This window comes from Impatiens glandulifera, chromosome 2, assembly GCF_907164915.1.
Source record: "Impatiens glandulifera chromosome 2, dImpGla2.1, whole genome shotgun sequence".
Classification (NCBI taxonomy): Eukaryota; Viridiplantae; Streptophyta; class Magnoliopsida; order Ericales; family Balsaminaceae; genus Impatiens; species Impatiens glandulifera.
In genome coordinates, this window is record NC_061863.1 from 26032218 (window position 1) to 26055033 (window position 22816).

At 38.2% G+C, this 22816-nt stretch overlaps 4 non-coding genes across 4 annotated transcripts; all 4 read left to right on the forward strand.

Annotated features, from left to right (window-relative positions):
* The first annotated feature begins 21702 nt into the window (after positions 1 to 21702).
* On the forward strand, positions 21703 to 21786 carry LOC124928331. Its single transcript, XR_007098533.1, has one exon. It is a non-coding gene; the product is annotated as a small nucleolar RNA SNORD36 (small nucleolar RNA).
* Positions 21787 to 22204: 418 nt separating this feature from the next.
* Positions 22205 to 22294, forward strand: LOC124928342. The gene has a single exon (XR_007098542.1). It is a non-coding gene; the product is annotated as a small nucleolar RNA R24 (small nucleolar RNA).
* Positions 22295 to 22359: 65 nt separating this feature from the next.
* Positions 22360 to 22441, forward strand: LOC124928328. The gene has a single exon (XR_007098530.1). It is a non-coding gene; the product is annotated as a small nucleolar RNA SNORD36 (small nucleolar RNA).
* A 264-nt stretch (positions 22442 to 22705) lies between these two features.
* LOC124928343 lies at positions 22706 to 22795 on the forward strand. Its single transcript, XR_007098543.1, has one exon. It is a non-coding gene; the product is annotated as a small nucleolar RNA R24 (small nucleolar RNA).
* Positions 22796 to 22816: the final 21 nt, after the last annotated feature.

The following is a 22816-nucleotide window of genomic DNA, read 5'->3' on the forward strand; positions in this document are numbered from 1 at the left end:
GCATACGCAGCTTTTAAAAACTTCAAAGTTTTTCAAATGGATGTTAAGAGTGCTTTTCTAAACGGTAAAGTAAATGAAGAGGTATATGTTAATCAACCTCCAGGTTTCAAAAATCCAGAGCACGAAAATCATGTTTACCGGCTGAACAAAGCCCTTTACGGTTTGAAACAAGCTCCAAGAGCTTGGTATGATACATTGACACAATTTTTATTTGATCACAAGTTCACAATAGGTTCAGTAGACAAAACACTTTTCAAATTTGAAAGAAAGGAACAAATATTACTTGTTCAGATTTACGTTGATGATATTATATTCGGATCAACCGATCCAAAATTATGTGACAAGTTTTCAAAAATGATGACTGATAGATTTCAAATGAGTATGATGGGAGAATTGAGTTTCTTTCTAGGACTTCAGGTTAAGCAGATTGAAGCCGGAACCTTCATAAGTCAACCAAAGTATACAGCCGAACTGCTGAAGAAATTTGGAATGGATACATGCGCCGAAGCGGCCACGCCAATGAGTCCTTCCGTAAAGCTGGACAAAGATGATGATGGTCAAGCCGTTGACATCACAGCCTATCGAGGAATGATCGGATCATTGCTCTATCTCACAGCCAGCCGACCTGACATTTTGTTTGCGGTTGGAGTATGCGGAAGATTCCAAGCAAATCCAAAGCAATCTCATTATACAGCGGCTAAAAGAATCCTAAAATATCTGAAGGGAACTCAAGAAGTGGGACTTTGGTACCCAAAAGACTCAAGTTTCAATCTTATAAGCTACTCAGACGCCGATTACGCAGGATGTAAGATCGATAGAAAAAGCACAAGCGGAACCTGCCATTTCCTAGGTGACCGGTTAGTCACTTGGAGCAGCAAGAAACAAACATCCGTTGCAACATCAACCGCAAAGGCAGAATATATAGCGACCGGAAGCTGCTGTGCACAACTCCTCTGGATTCAACAACAACTAAGGGATTTCGGGATAGAAGCCAAGGAATCTCCAATCTTCTGTGACAACACCAGTGCTATAGCAATTACATACAATCCGGTGTTGCACTCAAGAACAAAGCATATCGATATAAGACATCATTTCATCCGGGAGCACGTTCAGGAGAAACACATCCGGCTAGAATATGTCTCGACCGAGCAACAAGTAGCGGATATATTCACAAAACCGCTACAGGAAGCTAAGTTTTCTCACTTTCGAAGTATTTTGGGACTTACTAATCTTAATCAATTGATATCATGATTATGCATGCATGTAAGAAACCGGGATATGTGTTCAGGGAGAAGCTAACGCTTCTCAAACCATATTCAAATAGGCCATTGATAAATCAAAAATGCTAATCGGAAGGAAGTCTCCGGTTATGCCCGATTACTTCATAATTTCAAATCAGATATATATTTACTATACGGTTGAAATAACCAGGTTTAAGTGGATAAAATAAATCCAAAGTTGAACAAATGTTGACATAAATCAACTTTTCTTCACAATCGGAACAAAAATATCCTACTAAAACCGGTCATGGAAAACCGCTTAGTACATATGCATTTTGGTCTGATGGAATGAACTTCTCCGGTTAACCTGGGATGACTGACTGAGTTTTCATGCATATTTTGAAAAATGAAGCCCGTAATCAATAAAAACAGTCTACCACAATCAAGATGACGACATGTATCCATCATCAAGAGAGGGAGACTAACATCTTGTCAATAGATATTTGTCATCATTAATATCTGGGTAATAATTAGATCTTGTCTTGGAAATAAACATTATTTACTTCAACAAGTTAAAGCCTATTAATAACTGATGACATCATCAAGCATGCTTAAGCCTATTAATATAGTCGAACCCCTGGCTATATAAACCACCCTTAAACCTTCACAAAACTTCACAAGATTACTATTCACAAATATCAGTCTTGAGATTAACATTCTCTCTCAAGAACATGAACACCAACTCTCTAGCAAAGAAGATTCTATTGGCAGATTTTAACTCAATCTACCAATATGAAGATCACGAAGTCAAAGAAATGTTCTTAGCCGTAGAAAGAAGCGGGCTAAGAAGCTTCCTTGAGAACAGATTCATTCTCGACTACCTAGTAGTCGAGGAATTCTTTCAGACCGGAAAGGAAGTGCATCGAGATATAATCGTTGCACAAGTCTACGGTCAGAAATTCTTATTCAGCGAGACGGATTTCGCTGTATACTGCGGCTTGCCCACTGAAGGAGTAACCGACCTAACATACTCCCCGGTGACCATGGAAGAGATGTGTCGCCGGTTCTCAGGATCTGACATCCCGGTTAAACCCTGGGGTGCTAAAAGACAACTCTCTCATAAGTACCAGCTTTTCTGTGAGATTCTAGGAAAGTCCATTTTGGGCAGAGAGAAAAGCTACTATTACACCCAAAGGCTTTTCGAGATGATGATTGCTGTAACGGTTGGGACACCGGTTAACTGGTCTTGGATCATCTTCAGTAACCTGAAGAAGATGCTCCTCTCCAACAAAACCGGCTACGCTCCTCAGCTGAGCGGTTTTTGTGCAAGTCTGGACATCCACTCCGGACCGTTCGTAACCCTCCATCCAAGGCATGTGCTCACCAAGGAAAGAGTACAAGAGATGGTCGATCGGTGAGAAGCAGTCAAGGCTAAGAGAAATCAAGCGGCTGAGTCATCTAACGTCTAGCCTGTCCTTTTCCTTTGTTCTATTTTATCTCTTTTCCAAAACCGGTAATTTTGTTGTACTATCGGTTTTGTCCATCAATCAATGAAGCAGATTTCTTTCCTCTGTTAAGTTAAAATCTAAAGTCATAAATCTTCAAAACATTTAATGTGACGTATCGAATCAAAACGAATCACTCTTGGAAACAGAAATCGTCATTCTCAAAAAGCATGCATGACTTGATTAGACAAGACATGTCTTTATTCTCTTGAAAAATCAAAAAAAAAATCATTAATGACCAGAAATAAACGACTAGATTTTTCAAATATCCTCATTAAATGCTCTCAACCGTTCCAAGCTATAAAAGGGGACTCAACCCCCCATTCTCAAAACACATTTCCTGCCTTCCTTCTCTCAAGAGCTTGAAAAATCACAGAAATATCCTCAGCCTCTCTCAATCCTCCGCACAATGTCGGCCGAACTCAGAAATACCCTTATCGTCGATTTCGAAGACGTCAAAGACAGTGCATACTATGAATGTATTTTTCAACATATCATAGAATCGGGTCTCCAAGGTTTTCTCAAAGGTTCAGACACTATCCTCGTGGAGGAGGTGTGTGAATTTTTCAACAACGGTCATGTTCTAGATGATGGCAACATCCGCACCATCGTCGACGGTCAATTCCTTCGGTTTACCGAAGAGGAATTCGCCAACTTCTTTCACCTTCCAACCGAAGGTTTTTCGGACTTCCCAACGCCGTTCCTGCCAGCTAAGGGAGACTTTTTCCATATGTTCTCTTCTTCCAACACTCCGATCAAGGACTTTGGGAAGAAAGAAACACTCGCTCCTCACTACCAAGTCCTGCATGACTTAGCTCAAAGGTCTATCATAGGCCGAATGCCTAACCAGAACTACAACCGGGAGGCTTTCGACATCATGATAGCCATCATTTGAAACTCATCGATCAACTGGGCAACCTACCTCTTCAACAAACTGAAGCAGCTCATGACCGCTGCAAGGGGAAGGACCAGTTTCGCTCCTCAAATCACCCGGTTTCTGATGTCTAAGCGCCGCAACCTTGGAACCGGTGTTCCGGTTGGACCGTCCAACACCATCACCATGCTCATGATGCACAGGTGGATATCAAGGATTGAGGAACGGTCACCCGAAAACACCGTGGACAAGTGGTACGAAAGAATGGTGGAAGGGGATTGGTTCAAAGAAGACTAAGTTATCTGTCTTTCCTTTCCGGTTTTTTTGGTCATTTTGTTGTACGACCAAAACCGCTCAATGTTCACTATTTTTTATTTATGAAATATTCAATTTTCAAAATCTCCGGTTTTCATTCATAGCTTTCTTTCCGGTTTTTAAACTTATACACAAAAACTTAAGGTTAACCTAAAAACTTCCGGTTAACAAGTCTTCAAGTAAAACCGGAACTTCGAGCAAAGATGAAAAGTTTGAAAATTTAACCGCCCACGGTTTTTACCTCCCAAAATTTACCGCCAACTGAATCTTCGCTTTTACCGCCGAAAGTTACTGCAGTAACTTTTGGAGGGAAAATTGGCACCAAAAACATCCAGCGACGGTTCATCTTCCAACCGTTCGGAACCTTCATCTATATAAACTCTAACCATCTCATTCGACACATGTGCTTTCTCTCTCTACAAATTTCCAGATCTTTAAAAGCTTTCTTCTCTCCGATCATCATCGTTCTTCATATCTTCTTCTCAAAAACTATCATGGATATAAGCAAAGCTCCATTCCAATGGATGTTGCAAGTTGACTTCGCGGATATTGATGAACACGCCGATGATAAAAACAAGGTTGTTCTTCAATCTCTAAGAGATTCTGGGTTAGAAGAATTCATATCTGGTCCGTTCACCATTTATCCGGCGGCGGTGACGGAGTTTCTGGCGACGGCGACGCTCACAAAGAGGAAGATCTCCGCCAACGTCAACGGGAAAAACATTCTGATCACCGAAGAGCTATTTGCTGAAGCTCTCGGTTTGCCCAACACAGGCCTGGATCTAAGAACTGATCTAACCGCTGCAGAATCAAACGCTGTCCGGTTGGTGATATCGTTTTCAGATCAGGATCTGGTGATCCACTCTAGCCGGAAGAATAAGCTAAAACCGGAATTCAGATGGTTGCTGAACGTCATCGCTCGCTCTCTTCAGGGAAGAGGAGGTAACTTCGACAACCTGACAAAACTCAAACTCAAAATGCTGATGGCCATTGTCCGCGGTGACAAGGTGGACTGGGGATACGTTATTTTCGAAGAATTTTGCTAGATGGTGATTAAGAAGGATGGCCGGGTTCAGGCCTTCGCAATGCAAATCGTCAAAATCCTTAAGTTCCTTAATGTGGAACTGGGTGAAGGTGAACCGCTCCCAATCATCAATATTCTCGACTCAGAGTCAATGATTGAGAAACCGGAGAAGGCGATCAAACCCAAGTCATCTAGAACAAAGTCATCCAAAGGGACCAGCACTTCCGCTCCGGCTGAAGAAGTAACCAAGCAAAGGAAACCGAAAAGAAAAACGGTTGAAACCGAAGTCCCACAAGAACCAAAGGGGAGGAAGAAGTCGACCGCAAGGAAGAGTTCCAACATACCGGCGGACTCCGAGAAAACTCTTTCCTCGGATAATCCACCGGAAAGAACCGTAGACGTTTTCCAACCCACTCCCATCAACACCGTTATTCCTACCCCTGTTCCATCTAACTCTCCAAGGCAAACCGAATCCTCGGGGAGCCAGGAAAACAAGTCAGCTTCAAAGGAGGAAGCAGAGGTTAGTATTCACTCTGAAACCTCCAAGTCACCAAGTAAAAGAATTGAAGAGGTAATAGCCGATCTAGGCCTGAATACATCTGAAGCAATTGAGAACGTAGTCCAAGACATTGCAAAGGAAACCGAAGATGATGTGTCAAGTCGTCGCAGATCAATTGATCAGGTTGAGATACCCGATCAGAGTGAAGCACGACCGGTCGAAGAAACGGCCAAAACAGCAGACATTACACCTTCGGCTCAGGAGGGTAATTTTGAAGAACAGGAACCATCCGGTTCCGCAGGAGGCAAGACAGCTCCCGAAAACCAATCGGCTCAAGATGGGCCATCTGACTCAGCACCAATACCTGAAGGATCTGTTCAGGTCAACAAAGGAAAAGGGGTTCTTATTGAAGATTCGACGGTAACAGGAAAAGGTACGTTGCAAACCGGCCATCAACCAGAAGTCATAACCGGGGACGAGGTCCCTTTTTCCGCAGAACAAGAAGATGAGCTGTTCGAGGAACTTCTCAGGGACATGAACAAGGGTGCCGGTGATGCGATAGCACCATACCTCATGTGGGTGAAACTTTGTTGTGAAACAAAGATATCCGATATGGCTCCAGGATTGAGCAGCAACAGGCATTGGGATAGACTCATCAGGCTGGAAGAAAGGGCCCTCCAGTTAGCTCACACTAATATTATCCAACCTGCCTTTAGCAAAACCGCAGTAATTCTTGAAAACGCTCGGTTACAAGAAGTGGAGAATGCGCTGAAAGAAGCTGAAGGAAAAACGCTAACTCCGATCGAAATAAAAATGACCGAACGGTTCCATGCGGTGCGAGAAAAACTCGTCCAAAGTGTCGACCATCTTGATATGCAATGGAGGAAAGGCTGCCGATACCAACTCAATAATGCCGATCTACACCAAAGTAAGCCATTCTACGTAATCGGGGAATCATCTACAACAGCAGAGAACCTGGAACAAGACTCTTCTCAAACCGCTAAAGCTCCGGAAATCGATCAAATGAAGTAGGTGGTGGTTGACACAATTGATTCATGTCTTGGAAGCTATAAAACCGCAACCGATGAGAGGATTGCAACGGCTGAAGCTAATCTATCAAAAACTATACGGGGATTTGTACAAACCGAAATCGCAACCTCCGTTCAAACATTTATCAAGTCTATGATAGATGAGGCTGTGCAGATCTCAGTCAAATCCTTGATCTCCGAGTCCAACCAAACCGCAACCGCTCCACTACTAGATATGCTACAGGCAATGGGCATTCAAATTGGGGAGTTGTCCAAACTCTAAGTCAGCAAAACTCAAACGCAAATCGAGTCGGATGCTGAAACCGCTAAGAGGCTGCAAGAGGAAGAAATGGAAAGGGAACGGGTGCAGAAGGAGATTGAAGACAAAGATTATGAGCTTTCCCAAAAGTGCAACGAGGAGGAACAGGAAGGCATCCAGGAACCCCCACTGGTTCAACCGTCCCATTCAATGAACACAAGGAATAAGAAGAAACGGAGCGCGGTTGCGAAAGTAATCAAGCGGGCAGAACAAAGAGCAGTTGTACCAGTCGTGCTGAATGTGCAACCTCTTGATGAAGAAGAAGAAGAGGACACTGAAGAACTTAACCAGCGGAAGAGAAGGGCAATAGAAGGCTCAACCGCAACTCCAAGCCCCAGACCAATCATTGCTCCACCGCCTCCTCCACCAAAACCAGTTTGTGCCGGTTTTGGATTTAGCAAAAAGACTCCCAGTCATTCAAGTGTATGGGTCAGAATGCTGATTGACGCTGAAAGACGCGACAGGGAGTGGAAGGAAAGAGAAGAGGAAGAGAGAAGACGGTTCGAAAAAGAACTAGAGAAAGATCTTGAAAAGGGGGGACCATCCAAGCCTTAGTCTTTTCCCTTATTTCTTTCAAAACAATTTATGTTTAACTACGTTTCAGAACTTGGTTATTTTATTATACTTTTCTGATAGTTTCCACATATTGTTTTTGAAAATCAAACACATGTTTTTGAAATATTTTCTTCCGACAGAAAACAATCAAAACGCTAAACAAGCTTTTCAAACGGCCACACATTACAAGTTTTGAATATTTATTCTAAATAATCAAAAAGGGAGAAATTGATAGAAAAATTAAGTAAGTTAATTTTCAAACCGGCCACACATTACAAGTTTTGAATATTTATTCTAAATAATCAAAAAGGGAGAAATTGATAGAAAAATTAAGTAAGTTAATTTTCAAACCGGCCACACATTACAAGTTTTGAATATTTATTCTAAATAATCAAAAAGGGAGAAATTGATAGAAAAATTAAGTAAGTTAATTTTTGGAACCGACTAGACAAACTAAACAGTTGTTAACTTTTATGTGCAGGTACAGATCAAATCGTATGAACCGGTTGGGGCATCATTAACCGGTTGCTGAAACTCCTCAAAAGAAACCGGTTTTAAGTGTTCATGTCAAAGAATAGAGGAACCGGTTCTCACATTCTCAAGCTACCGGTCAACAAAGACAAATTCACATACCAGCCGGATCATATTGCTAAAGAGACAAAACCGGAAAATTCAATCTTCAAGAATGACATAGCATGACGAAAGAAACGTGTCTTGAAAGAATAAAAGAAGATCAGATCCGATCGGAAGCATGCGAGGAAAGCAATGATGCTTTATTGCTCTGAAGTTGACAACCTGAAGTGCATGTCCAACACGTGTCCGAATCTGAAAACCGATTATGTCATCTTCCCTCAGAGCTGCCTGCATGACTGCCAAGTGTTGAGAAAGGTGAAGCGTGCAAGCAACCTCTCTACACCGGCGTGATAACAATCAACCAATCCAGAGGAGAGAGAGGAAAAGTGACCGTTAGCTCTTCTCAGCTATAAAAGGAAGACGAAACGTCTTCATTTAATGCAAGTGACGGATTACGTAAAGCAAATCATAAAAGCATTAAGTTAGAGAGATAAACGGTTATATTCCAAAACCGGTGTATCTAAAACCGGAAGCTTTCTATCTTGCGTTGAGTTATTGTATTACATCAATAGTGAGTGGTGTAACCGGCGAGTAGCGAAGTTGGGCTCGACCGGCAGTATTGTTGTAACTATAAAAGTTAGTGGAGATCCTTCTCATAACCTGAGAAGAAGGGGTGACGTAGGAGGGTTTGCTCCGAACATCCATAAAAATCCTTGTCTCGTGTTCTTTCTCTCGTGTTCATTACTTACTTACTTATCCTAACCTCAAACCAAATCAATCATACTTCGTAAACCGGTCCATTTATATCCATAAAACCGACTCCTTCTAAAACATCATCTAAAGTCGCATAAGTTGCTTCAACCTAAAACAGACATTTCCGCCCTTGAATCCGGTTGAAGAGTCTGTGACAGTTTGTGCAGTGCTGAGAACGGTTTTAGTCTCTAACCGGACTATCACCAAAGTGTTGTGTGTGTGTTGTAAGCGGCCACCCTTCTTGAAACCGGAAACACCCCGGTCCTCCAAGGGCGTCCCCGATCCTAACAGATATTACATCATTCAGACACTCAAGATGAACTTATTCTCTTATGTTTTCAGTTGTAAAGCAAGTTGAGTGCTTTCCAATTGTTTCATTTGCACTGCATGCAACAATAGAAATAATAAAAATTAATATGCAATGTAAGAATAAAAACAAAATTTAATGCTTACAGTGTGGAGTGCCAATTGATGATTTTTTTGGTGACTTTCTTTTCGATGGGATTAAAAGAAAAGATTGCATTGGTTTCAAAGCCTTCACAAGCACAGGGTCAGCAACAATCCTAGGGAAGCCCATTTAATAAAATAATTAGGTTATTTAACCAAGTCATCATAGTCAACGGTGCGATAGATACCACTGCAGTCATAGGGTCTACCCACATTGACACCCCTAACGTTGAACTAAGAGGGTTCGAGATATGTCCAATCCTCTCTAAAGGTAAAGACTCATCCAAACACCCTGACTGTAAGTTTAGCCTCTCCTCAATCAGAATGATGTACAAAATGGGATATTTTCCTGGCATGGGCTTAGGCCCAAACTCCAAAGGCATGACATCATTCCTGCAACCATGTTGTAACATGGATCGACACGGTCTAGGATACATCTCTACAGGATTCGAAGAAATCCGCACGAAGAGGATATCCAAACGACACATAGTTATTCCACCAACCTCCTCGGTTTGAACCGAAACCTAAGACCGGGATATTCGAACCTGGGACTGAGACCTAGGACCGAGAATTTCAATAAGACCGAGAGATATGACCGATGTTCATGAGCTAGGACCAAGAGGTCCAGCCGATGTTCTTGAACTAGGACCGAGAGACCCGACCGATGTTCTTGAGCTAGGACCGAGTGGTTAACCCAATATTCTTGAGCTAGGATCGAGATGCCTGACCAATGATTTTAATCTAGAATTGAGAGGTCCAACCAATGATCGAGAGGTTCAACCTAGGACCGAGGATCCCTGAACCTATGCCCGATAAAATTAGCCCAGGGCTAACCCAGGATCGGTGGCTTTATACACCTAGACCGATGAACTTATCCTAGGGTTAACCCATGATCGATGAGTTTATACACCCATACATGTAATCTTAGCCAAGGACCGAGAGTCCTTAGCACCCAGACCAAGAGTTTTAGACCCCAACCCATAAAACGAACCCAAGGCTTAGGACTCTGGTCTTTAAAGGCTTGTTTGGTTCCATTTTTCAAAACCCAAAATTATTTTTGTAATTTTGGTATATAAAACCATTTTCTAAAAATCTTGAAAAATTAAAAAATGATTTCAAAATATTTTTGGGATATTTCCACAAAAAATATTTTGATTAAGGCTTGTTAGGTGTTTATTTTTAAACCCTAACACACTTAAAAATTATTGATATTCTTCAGGTATAATCCTTCCTAGTTATCATCAACAACAGGTACCAACATTTAAATATTGTTGTTTCAATATTTTAAATAATGCTAAAACCTAAAAACATGACTAGGACTAGAAGAATAATTAGTTAAAACTCAAATATTATATAACCAATATTCAAAATCCAACTTTATAAGTAGAGACCATTTTTTAAACGGGTATGGAGGATGAAGCGTGGAAGTCTTTCTCAAGTATCACCAAACTACGATCTAAAATTAACTTTGGCCAATACGTTTGTACACGCATGCCGACTTTTATTGATTTTCAAAAAATCAATTGACGACTCTGTTTCAAAATAAATATTCTTTTAAATTAATTATGTTTAATTAATTTAAATTAAAGGATTTCTAAAAAAATCAAATTGTGATTTGATTACCTTAAATATCCTGATTATTTAAAAATTAACCTCAAAAATAATTATTTTTAATTAATTTCAAAATCTGACAAGAATAATAAAAAAATATTTTAAAAATAATGTTTGATTTTTAAATATAATTCCTGACACGCAAACCGATGTTAAAATTCTCAAACCTCAAGCTTTCCATAAAAACAGATACAAGGGTTTTTTTAAGGGTTACAGTTTTCTGGCGACTCTGCCGGGGATTAAATGTTTAACTCAAAAACATAAACTTGACTTTTGAAATGTTTGTATCACGTTTTCAACTTAATAGGTTTGTCTTAAAAGGTACAACACCTAAAAAGAGGCATATATTTTACCCTATTTAAAGCCTTTATTTATAAATGGAACATCGCCCTCTTCTTACTTGCAAAGAAGTACACGGCTAGGATCAGTACTTATACACATATGTGCAAAGATTGTCAATGAAGAATGACAACTTGTTACTAACCAAGTGATATTGCAAGATAAAAAATTAGAATGCACGGGATCGACCCCACCCTTTGGCGATGAGTCGTCCAATAGGACGTAGGCATTGTGGAGGTGGAGGAAAATTCCCAATTGAGTTGATATTCCATAGTTTATGTCGGCGGTTTTGTCCCTCAACTATCAGTGAATGATACTCTCTTATGATTCCCTTAGAACAAAAAAACGGGTTACTATCACCAAGTCAGTTGTTTGTCGTGCTCAGAAAACCAAAACCTCATCACCACAACCCTTTATGTGACTACTATATATGTATTGTGTGTATGCATGTATAGCCTAAGTGAGCATCTCAAGCATGTTCCTTCTTTTCAAAACAAATGCATTTTTGGTCAATGTTTTGAATTTCTAATCTCAGACAATGTCCATGCTGACGGATGTTGAACTAATCTCATGGATTTAAAACTTCCACAAAAACAAGTGGAAGCATGGGATTTACGGACTAACACCCATCATGAGGTCCACAAACTTCAAAATAAACATCACCTCCATGATGCACATGCAAAGAAAATGGGTCCATACTGGACGAGTTTACTATACAGGAGAAAGGCTCTTGTGCCCAACCATAGAAGAGTTTCGAGTTATCCTAATAGTGGACAACAAAAATAGTATGCACTTGAAACCACGTGTAGAATCAATGTCCTTAAGGAAACTCTTACAAGAGGAATATGGATATACTAAAACAACATCTAAGACAATCCTAAAAAACAATGTCATTAATTTTTGGAAATGGACAAAAATAGAAATCAGGAATGGACAGGTCCCTCTAACCATTGGATCCTCCTAATGACAATAATAGTCTTATTGGCCCATTTCTTCATGGCTCTAGTGGGTGACAACCCATCTTCCAAAATACTAAAAGTGGCCTATCATATGCATCAGAGAAACAATGACCCCTCGGGCATCATCCTGGCTAAAACTCTAATGGGTTTGAATGACTCATTCTTAACCTCTATTGTGAGTAGAAGATGTTCACCTCTAGTTCTCTACATATGGATACTTGACAAGCTAGGACGACTATCGACAATATGTCCCAAAGACATCTTATCCCCTTCTCTTCAATACCAAATAATGAAGAAGGCTTCACCCGAACCCCTCGTGGAAAATGACGATGAAGTCAGGGATTTGCTTCATTGGTATCCCATCAAGAAAATGGCATACATGATGAGCGATGAAGCCATGATAATACTTATGGGCTTAGAATGAGTTACCTCCTACTACACTCACGACCTCTACAAACAGTTTGGTCGTGACTTCATGCCCCTTACATGGGAAATCTCATCGATATAGACAGCTCAATCGATCACAAGACCTATACAAGATACCTTGAGAAATGGCATAATGTTTCCCAGATGGGTATTCAAAAAGAGTGAAAGAACTACCTGACCTTCATTCTTGAAGAATAGGAGAGGGTAAAAAAATGAAGAGGAGGAAGCTTTTAGTGTGGGGACAGGCTATAGTAGGACTACGAGTTTGTAATCCCTAACTTTTTTCCTTTTAGACTCTCTTTGTAAAATATCAACAATAGAGCTTTGTTTGTAACAAACTAAGACAGTATGTTTTTATAACAACTCTATGTTTGCTTATCGAATCACAAAAGAGATGCTCACTCTCTATGATTCATTTTATATACATATGAATTGCATTTGTACTTTGTTACAATTGAAAAACTCTCACCTCTTTCTCTTTGCAATAGTCCACGACTGCGACAAGTCGACACGGCCCCCAGAAAGAGAGATCTAAAAACCGAACGTTTTATATGTCACCAGATGGCCGAAGAACTCTCAGTACCAGAAATGGTCTTTGTGATTGAATTTAGAGAAATGAAGACATCTTTGCAGCATGTAACGGAGCAACTCGCATTAATCACAGCTTCTTTATCTAATCAACAAATTTCGTCTACATCCCAAAACATACATTCTTCTTCTCGATTCCCTAACTAGGCTATCCCAGTTATGTTCACACACATTAACCCCCGTCCTACTAGTCAACAAGCTCAAGAGGAAGTCTCTTTCTACGAAGTCTCCGAAGATGATATCAACCTAACCACAAAAGTACAACATGGGGAGGTAATAAACCCCTTAGGACCGTAGGAAAAACAAATTCCAGTAGTTGATCAACCATCACAAATGGAATATGAACGCCAGATGGCTCATGCTTAGTCCATGCTGGAAGAAATGCAAGCCTAACTCAACAAGTTAGCAAAGGGAAAAGCGGTATGAAAGTTGTTGATCGAGAAGTCATTCCTTTAGGCGCCAAGCTTCCAGCTTTGTCCAAGTACATCAGAAAAAGTGACCTAATAGTCTTTTTCAAAATGTACACTTCCGCAATGACCCCATTGCAACATGGAGAACCAATTGTTCTCCACTTATTCCCCCAATACCTCGATGTCGATACTCTACGATAGTATCACCAGCAAAAGATAGTCTATCTATAAGCATAGAGGAAATGGTTATAGCGTTCATAGAACTCTTCTCAATGCATCTCAACCTCGAACGACCAGAAAAGAGTTTGAAGAATATCAAACAAGGAGAAAATGAGAAATTCTTCGCGTTTATCGAAAGATGGAAAGATTTTCGCCGAAAAAGTTGATTCCCTCCTGAGCGAACAGCGTTAGATCGACATGATCTTGGAAAGCGCTAACGGACGATATTTTGTTGGATTCGCCGTCAAAACCATCCAAAATATGAACAAATTGCTAAAGGTTGGTAATAACCTCGATAACGCTATCGAGAAAGAAGGGAAAGAGGGAAAAGTAGTCAAAGCTACCCCACCCCAAGTTATTTCTCGAGAAATGAAAAGACAAAAGTAAACCAAGTAACCACTACCTGGTAGGAGAAGACGAGCCCAAGTAAGCCTCCATAGTCTTAGGTAGGTACAACCACTCCTACCAAGGTCACACCATCATAGGTACCTAGACCACCTATAGTCTTTGACGACCTAGGAATACATTTAAGTCAAGTGATGAAGATTCTCCAGGAAAAGAATATCATCAAACCCCTCTCCCCAAGAATAGGCAGACCATTCTAGAGAAAATATGAGAACGCTTGGTGCGACTACCACCAATCAAAGGGATACGTTACCGATAGTTGTAGTGCCCTCAAACATCTGTTTCATGAATTGATTGATTAGAACGTGATCTCCAAGCCAGAAATAGAAAAGAATTCTCTACCGGATCACAAAGTTAGTATGTTCACCACTAACGAAGCATCCCTTGACAATAACACGTTACTGAACCTGATCCATGACGATGAACCATAAATCAACATGATTGATCTCTAGCCCAAAAAGAAGTCCAAAGCTTGTTCTAGTAAGACATCTTAATGGTGGACGTAAAAAACGACCGCCCACATCTACGCCCGATAGATATCGTGATAAAACATGGTGGAACAGATTTCCAACCTAGTTTCATGAAAAGCACACCAGCCAATATTCCATCCACCTCCCAACTTCTTTTAGGAACTAGATGGGAAAACGAGCCTAGAGCTCTTAACCTAGGACACAGCCTCCTAACTCAATTGAAAAGGACGAATGCAAACATTTTCATTTGGGAAATCCTTATGTACTCTATCGAGCACAAGAAAGTAGTCCTCAATGAGTTAAGTAAGGCCAATGTCCATGCTAACACTACTCCTGAAGATCTAGTATGGATAATATTCACTAGTTCGCAACATACATCTCTAGCATAATAGGTAAGTTTATAAAGTTTGATCCAGCTATGGAAGGCTATGAAAGAATCTCTATTGTCAGGGTAAGCATTGAAATTCACCGAAGTAGCTCTCTTCCGTTGAAGCTGGAGCTTAAGGATAGGTTGGGAAATATTTTCGAAATTGGAGCAAGGTACGAATGGCGTACAAATAGATGTGTGAATTACAATACTTTCACTCATTCAACAAATAAATGTCCTGCTAATAATACCTAAAATGCCAATCCAAGCAATCAAGCAACTAGGAGGAGTGAACAAGATATCGACAAGGGTAATTAGATTATTAGAACTAAAACAACACAAGAAGCATCTGTCAATGCTAATATCCCTACAGATAATTAGAAAACAAACCAAGTCCAAACATAAATTGTCAATGAAGGAAATCCGTCTCGGGTTGAAGCTAAAGAAGTTATACAGACAGAAGGTTATAAAGCCAGAAATCAAGAGCAGAACAAAGTTAAAGGCCATATCAGGGTTAAAAGGAAAATTACAAAAAAGATGAAATAAGTCAGGGTCTATAAGAATGTTGAGAATCAAAGACGTGGTAATAATCAAGATATGGATATTGGTACCAAGGGTAATGATCAACATAACGTTAAGAGCAATGAGGGTCTTGGTCAGAATCAAGCGCTAGTTATCGGTCAAGATCAGCACCAGACTTAGGGTTAGAATCAAGGTCTAGCTTTGGGTCAAGAATAGCACCAAACTGAGGGTAACAAGGGTCTGGGTCAGAATCATGGTCTAGATTAGAATTAGGATCTGGGTAAGCATTAGGGTTGGGTCGGGAACAGGGTTCAATCGTGGGTCATGTTTGAGAAGGTGTTGGGAATGTTGAAGATGATAAAGGAACTATTCAGAGTACCAAAACTATCGGTCTGAACTATGCATCGCTCCAAAAAAACAGTCATGACCAAGAGAACACTAATAACATCGGTCCTAGTGATGAGATACCCAAAAATATCGGTCAAAACCATACAAAAAGATCAATCAATGTTGTGAAGACCGTGAATCTAAATAGGAGAGTAAAATCAACCATGATAAAGAAAACCAAGAACCTCAAGCTAGAAATGATCGAGGGAAATAGAACCATAGTTGGAAAATCTCTCAAATCTTAGGTTAGGACCGAAAGAAACATAATCTAGACCGTGGAATTTTGGGTCCCTATGAAGCAAGTAAGCAAAGTCTTGATCGAGAAAACCAAAAGCTACAACAAGGTGTTAAAAATGTTATTATCAACGGCTAAGACCGGGTTTTTCAAGGTTCTCTTAAAGTCACGCCTCTAGGCCATGGGTCAGGTCCTCATATTGCTGGAAATACAAGTAAGGATATAAAAAGTATAGGTCGGAATATATTAAGAATCAGAAATGAACAAGGAAGTATTGGACCTAAGGCTACTTTTCTGGATTGTGACCAAGAAAATATAGGGCTCAAAAACGTCGAATTTCTTGTTGAATCTATTGAACGTGACATGAAAATACTTGGTTTCAGAGAATTTAAAAATCCATAATTGAACATAGACAAGAGAGGTATTGAAGAAGAAAGCATAAACTCTGAAGTGGGTCGAATCAAAATAGGAACTACTGTAGATTCTAATAGTGAGGAAGTCATAAGTCAAAAAAGGCCAAACATAAGAGAATATGCGGATACTCATAAACATAATGATGGGGCTACTATCATAAGTAAAAGTTGACCCAGATGCAACAAATTCAATCACCGGTGAGTATGAATTTCAGAGAACACAATCTATAGTCATTGAAGATAGTGATGACAATGATGCATATGACTTCACTAATGATGAGACAGATCGTGAAGTCCAAGACAACTTTGAAATGCAAGAACCAAACTCCTATATCCATTCATGAATATCGTAACATGGAACATAAGAGGTCTCAATGATCCTCTCAAATGCAAAGAAATTAAGAGGATCATTGAGAGTCAAAAGGTTACTATCATGGGAATTCTGGAAACAAAAGTCAAAAGCAAAAATGTTGACAAGGTTCACATATTGTGCATTGATAGTAGTTGGGAACTCATTCATAATTCGAACTAGAGAACTGAAAGAATCTGGGTTGTCTGGATCTAATGGTTGATGAGGTCAAGTCGCTCTTCTTTAATGATCAAACAATTCTGGTTGCGGTCAAGGAAAAAGTCACTAGAATCGAGTTCCAATTTGCTATTGTCTATGATAGCAACTCAAGTACGAAAAGAAGATTGCCCTAGAGCTGTCTTAGGAACTGGATTTATAGTGATAAACCGTGGGTTGTCCTTGGTGATTTTAATGTTACGAGAAGCAAAATTGACTGGAGCTTGGAGTCTGGTATAACCTAGGATATGATTGATTTCAACGATTGCATTAGAGACATGGGATGCACCGAACCTACTAATTTAGTGAATTTATTACTTGGTCATCAACTCGTGGGGATGGACATATTTGGAAAATCATAATCAATAGAAGTATTGTCAATGAGAAGTGGATTGCTCAATTCTCGAGAAACCAACTACACAATATAAATCCCAGAATCTCGGATCACAGCCCTATCAAGCTCTTCTAGGAGAAGGAGGAGAGGTTCAAAAGACCCTTCAAGATCTTTAATTTCTGGATGGAGAGTGACCACTTCAAACATATACTGGGTAAAGTATGGGCCAAAAGCGTAAAGGGATCAAACATGTTCAGGGTCTTAGAAAAGCTCAGAATTCTTAAAATCCAACTGAAAATGTTTGACAAGAAGAAGTTTAGTAACATTTCCAAACAAGTTCAAATAGCCAGAATTGTGTTAGAAGAAGTCCAAAGCAAGTTACTATGGGAGAAAACGAAGAGCAACTTAACGAGGAAGAAAAGGCTGCCCTTGGTAATTTCAGGAAGTTGAGCTTATTATAAGAGAATTTTGCGAAATAGAAATCAAGGCAGAACTAGCTTTCTCTTACTAACAAGAATATTGCTTTCTTCTATGGGAAATGTATAGCTAGGAATCCGAGGAACAATGTTTACAGGTTGAAGAATGATGAAGGTGAATAAGTATAGGGGCAGAAAGGGGTACAAGATCTCTCAATCAACTTCTACAAAGAGAGCCTATGGTTACCAAGAAAGCGCAACCAAGTCATTTGAACACTTTATATACTATATCATAGATAAAAGAGTTTCTACTTAAGAAGCCCAAGATCTAATCAGGGTTGTCACAAAGAATGAAGTAAAAGAGGCTCTATTCAGCATCAACGGTAATAAAACCCGAGTTTAGACAATTTTAATGCTCAATTCTTCAAGGAAAACTGGTCGGTGTTGGGTCACGATATTACGGAGGGGGTTCTGGAATTCTTTAAGAACGTGGAAGCCTCATTGAATTGCACATCCCTTGAGATAATCACATTTTCAACCCCTTGTCCTGTCCATATTCTATATCCCCTTGGTGCCTTCTTAATATCCAAGAAAAATCCCCTTCTTTGTTATAGGATCTAGATTTACTTTTCCAAGAAAAATCCCCTTCTTTGTTATAGGATCTAGATTTCCTTTCTTAACATGATAGTAAGCTTCACATCCAAAGATTCTCAATAATTTGTAACTTGACTTGACTCCACTCTACGTCTCTATTGGAATTTCAAACATAGAGATGCTAAAGGGAACCTATTTACCAAGTAACAAGTAATACTCAATGTTTCATCCCAAAAATATTTAGATAAATTAGAAAAGGAAAGCATACATCTAACATTTTCAAGTAATGTTTAATTCATTCTTTCATCAACTATATTTTGATGTGGAGTGTATCTAACCGTGAGATGTCTTGCAATCCCATATTTTTTTCATAGTTGTTTGAACTCTTCATTCACAAATCAAGTCCATTGTCGGTTTTCAGCTTCTTGATCTTCTTACCGGTTTGGTTCTCCACCAACATCTTCAATCCTTAAGCTCTTAGACAACTTCACTCTTTGTCTTCATGGGAAACACCAACACATCCTAGAGTAATCACCAATGAAGAAAAAAAAATATTTGACACCATCATGAGTCATATTTTGAGCTTCCCCCCATACATCTGAATGCATATAATCTAGGATTTCTCTTGACTTGGACTTGGAAACATCAAAGCTTACTATTGTGGATTTTTCCATCACACAGTGTTTACAAATCTCTAGCTCACTATGTTTTGGATCACCAAGTGCTCCTTACTTCCTTAGCTCCTCCAAGCCCCTTTGACTCATATGGCCTAATCTCAAGTGTCATAACCTTGTAGAATCTTTGATAGAACTTATTGGAAGACATATCTCTTGTGCATCATTCAATCTATAAAGGCATGCCTCCTTTTTCTTCCCATTAAAGACTATCAATTTTTCTTTTGTTATCTTCAAGACACATTGTCTTATACTCACACCATATCATTGATCATTAAGTGTTCCCAAAGCAATCAAGTTCTTGTTTAGGTTTGGAATGTTCCTAACTCCTTTAAGCTCCAAAGTTGAACCATTCTGCACTTGATTCTAACCGAGCCAACATCCACAAACTTGCAAGTTGTATGGTTACCCATCAACACATTACCACTATCAAGTTCCTCATAGTCATGGATCCAATCTTGGTTAGGATTCATATGAAACGAGCATTCCGTGTCGAGGATCCAACCACTATCACATGTACTAAGGTCAATGGTTAAGACATATGAGTTGTCTTCATCATAAACAATATTGACACTCTTTCCTTCAATTGTACTAGCTTTGTTTTTGTTTTCACCTTGTCTAAGTCTTATGCATTTCCTCTTATAGTGCCTTCCTCTTGACATTCATAACATTATAGATTTTTCCATTGACTTTGATCTACTTGCTCTAAATCATTCCTTGTTCTTCCATGTGTCCTTCTTTGGTGGCCTCCCTTGAACATACAATGCATCTTTGTGGTTTTAACTCCATCAAAAGTTTTTGACATTTATTTGGATAATAAGACATTGTTTACATCCTCTAATGTGATGAAATCTCATACATACAACATCTGGGAGGCTTTGTAGCAATATGAGATCTGTCTTCATCTTCAACCTTCACATCAATATTCTCCAAAATCAAAATAATTTTCAAGAAATCATCAAGATTTTCTCCATGGTCTTTCCACCTGCCATCATATACACAAAAAGCTTTTTCTTCAAAAACAATATCTTGACAAGAGATTTGGTCGTTTAATAGATTATAGCTTCAGACAAAGAGATGTAGTTATGACCTCCTTTGTAACATCTTTGAATACGTTATCACCCAAGCTCAAAATGACAAGGGTTTGGACATCTCTTCTCCAAGTAAGGCATTCACCATTCCTTTTTGAACCAAAAGAGCCTTCATCTTCATCCTCGATATCCCAAAATTATTTATTATAGTAAACTTCTCAACGTCAAAACTAGGAGCCATATTAAACCAATCAAGACACCAAAACAATTTTACTAGTTTTCAACTAGGTGTAAAAACTTCTTTATTCTAACCTTCACAAAGTTGAGATCAAACAAGGCTATTATACCACTTGTTGAGGAAGTTGTGCAATATGTTACTACACTTGGACAACTAAATAATGCACAAACCAACCAAACTTGCGGGTAAAGTTTGACACGCACAATCTCTTCAAAAAGATAATATTTTAAGAATAAAAAAAGTGAACGAATAAGGAAAATAGCAATAGAACATCACACAGTTTTTATAGTGGTTCAGCAAATTGTCTACATTCACTTGCTAAGACAAAGCAAGACTCACTATGATCAAATGGTGAAATTACAAGAAGATACATAGAGATTTACAAGAAACACTCAAAACTGAAATACTGAAATGTTCTCTTGGACAACCTCACTTGAGAAATAAATGCCTCTCAACTCACTTTAAATTTTAACTCTTTCTTTTCGAATTCTCTTTAGTTTTCATTAAATAGCTAAATTCGAATTCAAATTAATTTGCTTTCTTCTCTTAATTTTTTTAAAATTTTTTTTCAAGCTCCATTGATTTCATTTTAAAAAAAACTGTAATGGATGAATACAAATCAATGGCATAACAACTACATTTTCATTTCCTAATAAAAATCAATCATGGAGGCTTTTCATCACCAATCCCAACAACTTTTTTATTTAATAATATTTTTTAAAAAATAATATAATTACTTTTTTTTATTAATAATAATATTAATTATTATTTTTATTTAATAATAATTAAACAATATTTATATAAAAAATGTATAATATATCAAAATATAGTGCAATTAATTATTTTATTTGATATTGTATATTACTAATATTTATTTTATTTTATTGATATATTTTTATAAAAATAAATAGTTTTAAGATATTAATATAAAAGTTTAAGAATTAATAGTTTTAATTTTTGAGTTTGTAATTTTTATATTCATTATTATTAAATATTTTTTATTTTTTATCAATTAAAATAAAAAAGTAAATAAATAAAAATTTATTTGAAATATATTGTCTAATTTAATATGTTATTATTGTATACTTAATAAATAATAATAATTAATTTAAAAGTTCTTTTTAAATATTTGAAAAAGAAATGGGTAGTAATTTATATAAGGCTGATATTAGGCCCAACAATAATTTCACCTCTTTGGTACTCTAGGGTTTCCTACAGAGTCTTTATAAACGAGTGAAGAATTGAAAGATCAATGTATCAGCTTGAGCCACTCTACTTGCATTTCTTCATCTGGTAAACATCCCAATTACATTTCTTTTGCCATGTCTACACCTTTATCTTCGATGAAATTCTTCTTATTTTTTCTTTGATCTAAGTTTGTAAGGCTTTGCAGATGATGAACACTTCAATTTTATATGAGCTGATTTAAACAATGAGGCTTCATAATCGAGCTTTTTAAAACTGATGCAACCTTTTTTCATGTATCATTGATTTCGATTATTTCAGTTGTTTTAGATCTAAACCCAAATCTGGCTTCATAACACGAGTCAACAGCAGGTGCTCATCAATAGCAACCTGACTGCCGCTTGGAGCCAAAATATGCACCAGTTTGTTTAAGATCCATGAAATTTATCAACTTTTGTTTCATGTCATAATAAATTGGTTACATTTTTTACAGATCGATTAATTTTACCTTTTGACTAATTTGAAATGGCATTCATCAGACACGGGAGGTTTGTTTATGCAATTCAAACCACCTTTTGCGTGATGCCAATAGTGATTTCTACTTTCACGATTGAGGGTATCTTAAAAATTGTTTTTTGTACCTTCAAATTAAAGTAGAGAGATCTATTTTCAAGTTATTCAATTAGTATTGTTTCGATTATATGACTGCAGTGATGAGTTGTTAACATGTTAAAAGTCTTACTATGTGTAAAACTTTCATGAAATATTTTTGTTACGCTTGGCTTCTGAGCAGATTCATCAATTAATGATTTTTAGTTATGGGTTTTGTAAATGTTGGTTAAATCTTAATGTAGATGGTTTGCAGATGATGAATTTATTCATTTTATGAGCTGATTCTTTCCATGAGGCTTCATAATCGAGCTTTTTAAAACTGATGCAATCTTTCTATTTAGTCTCCATAACATGAGTCAACATCATCTACTTATTAATCATTTTTGTTTCATGTCACAATTAACTGGTTATATGTTTTGCTATTGTTTATGATTCATTTGAAATGCCATTAATTCAGACATAGGCGGGTTGTTTGCTTTTATTCAAAGCACCCTTTTCTTCCAAATAGTAATTTGTACTTTTCACGATTGAAGGTTTCTGTAATTTGGTTTGGTTACCTTCAAATTGAAGTAACAAAATTAAAGAGGTTTACCACTGCAGTGATGAGTTGTTAACATGTTAAAAGTCTTACTATGTGTAAAACTTTAATGAAATGTTTTTGTTACGCTTGGCTTCTGAGCAGTTTCATCATTTACTATGTTTTG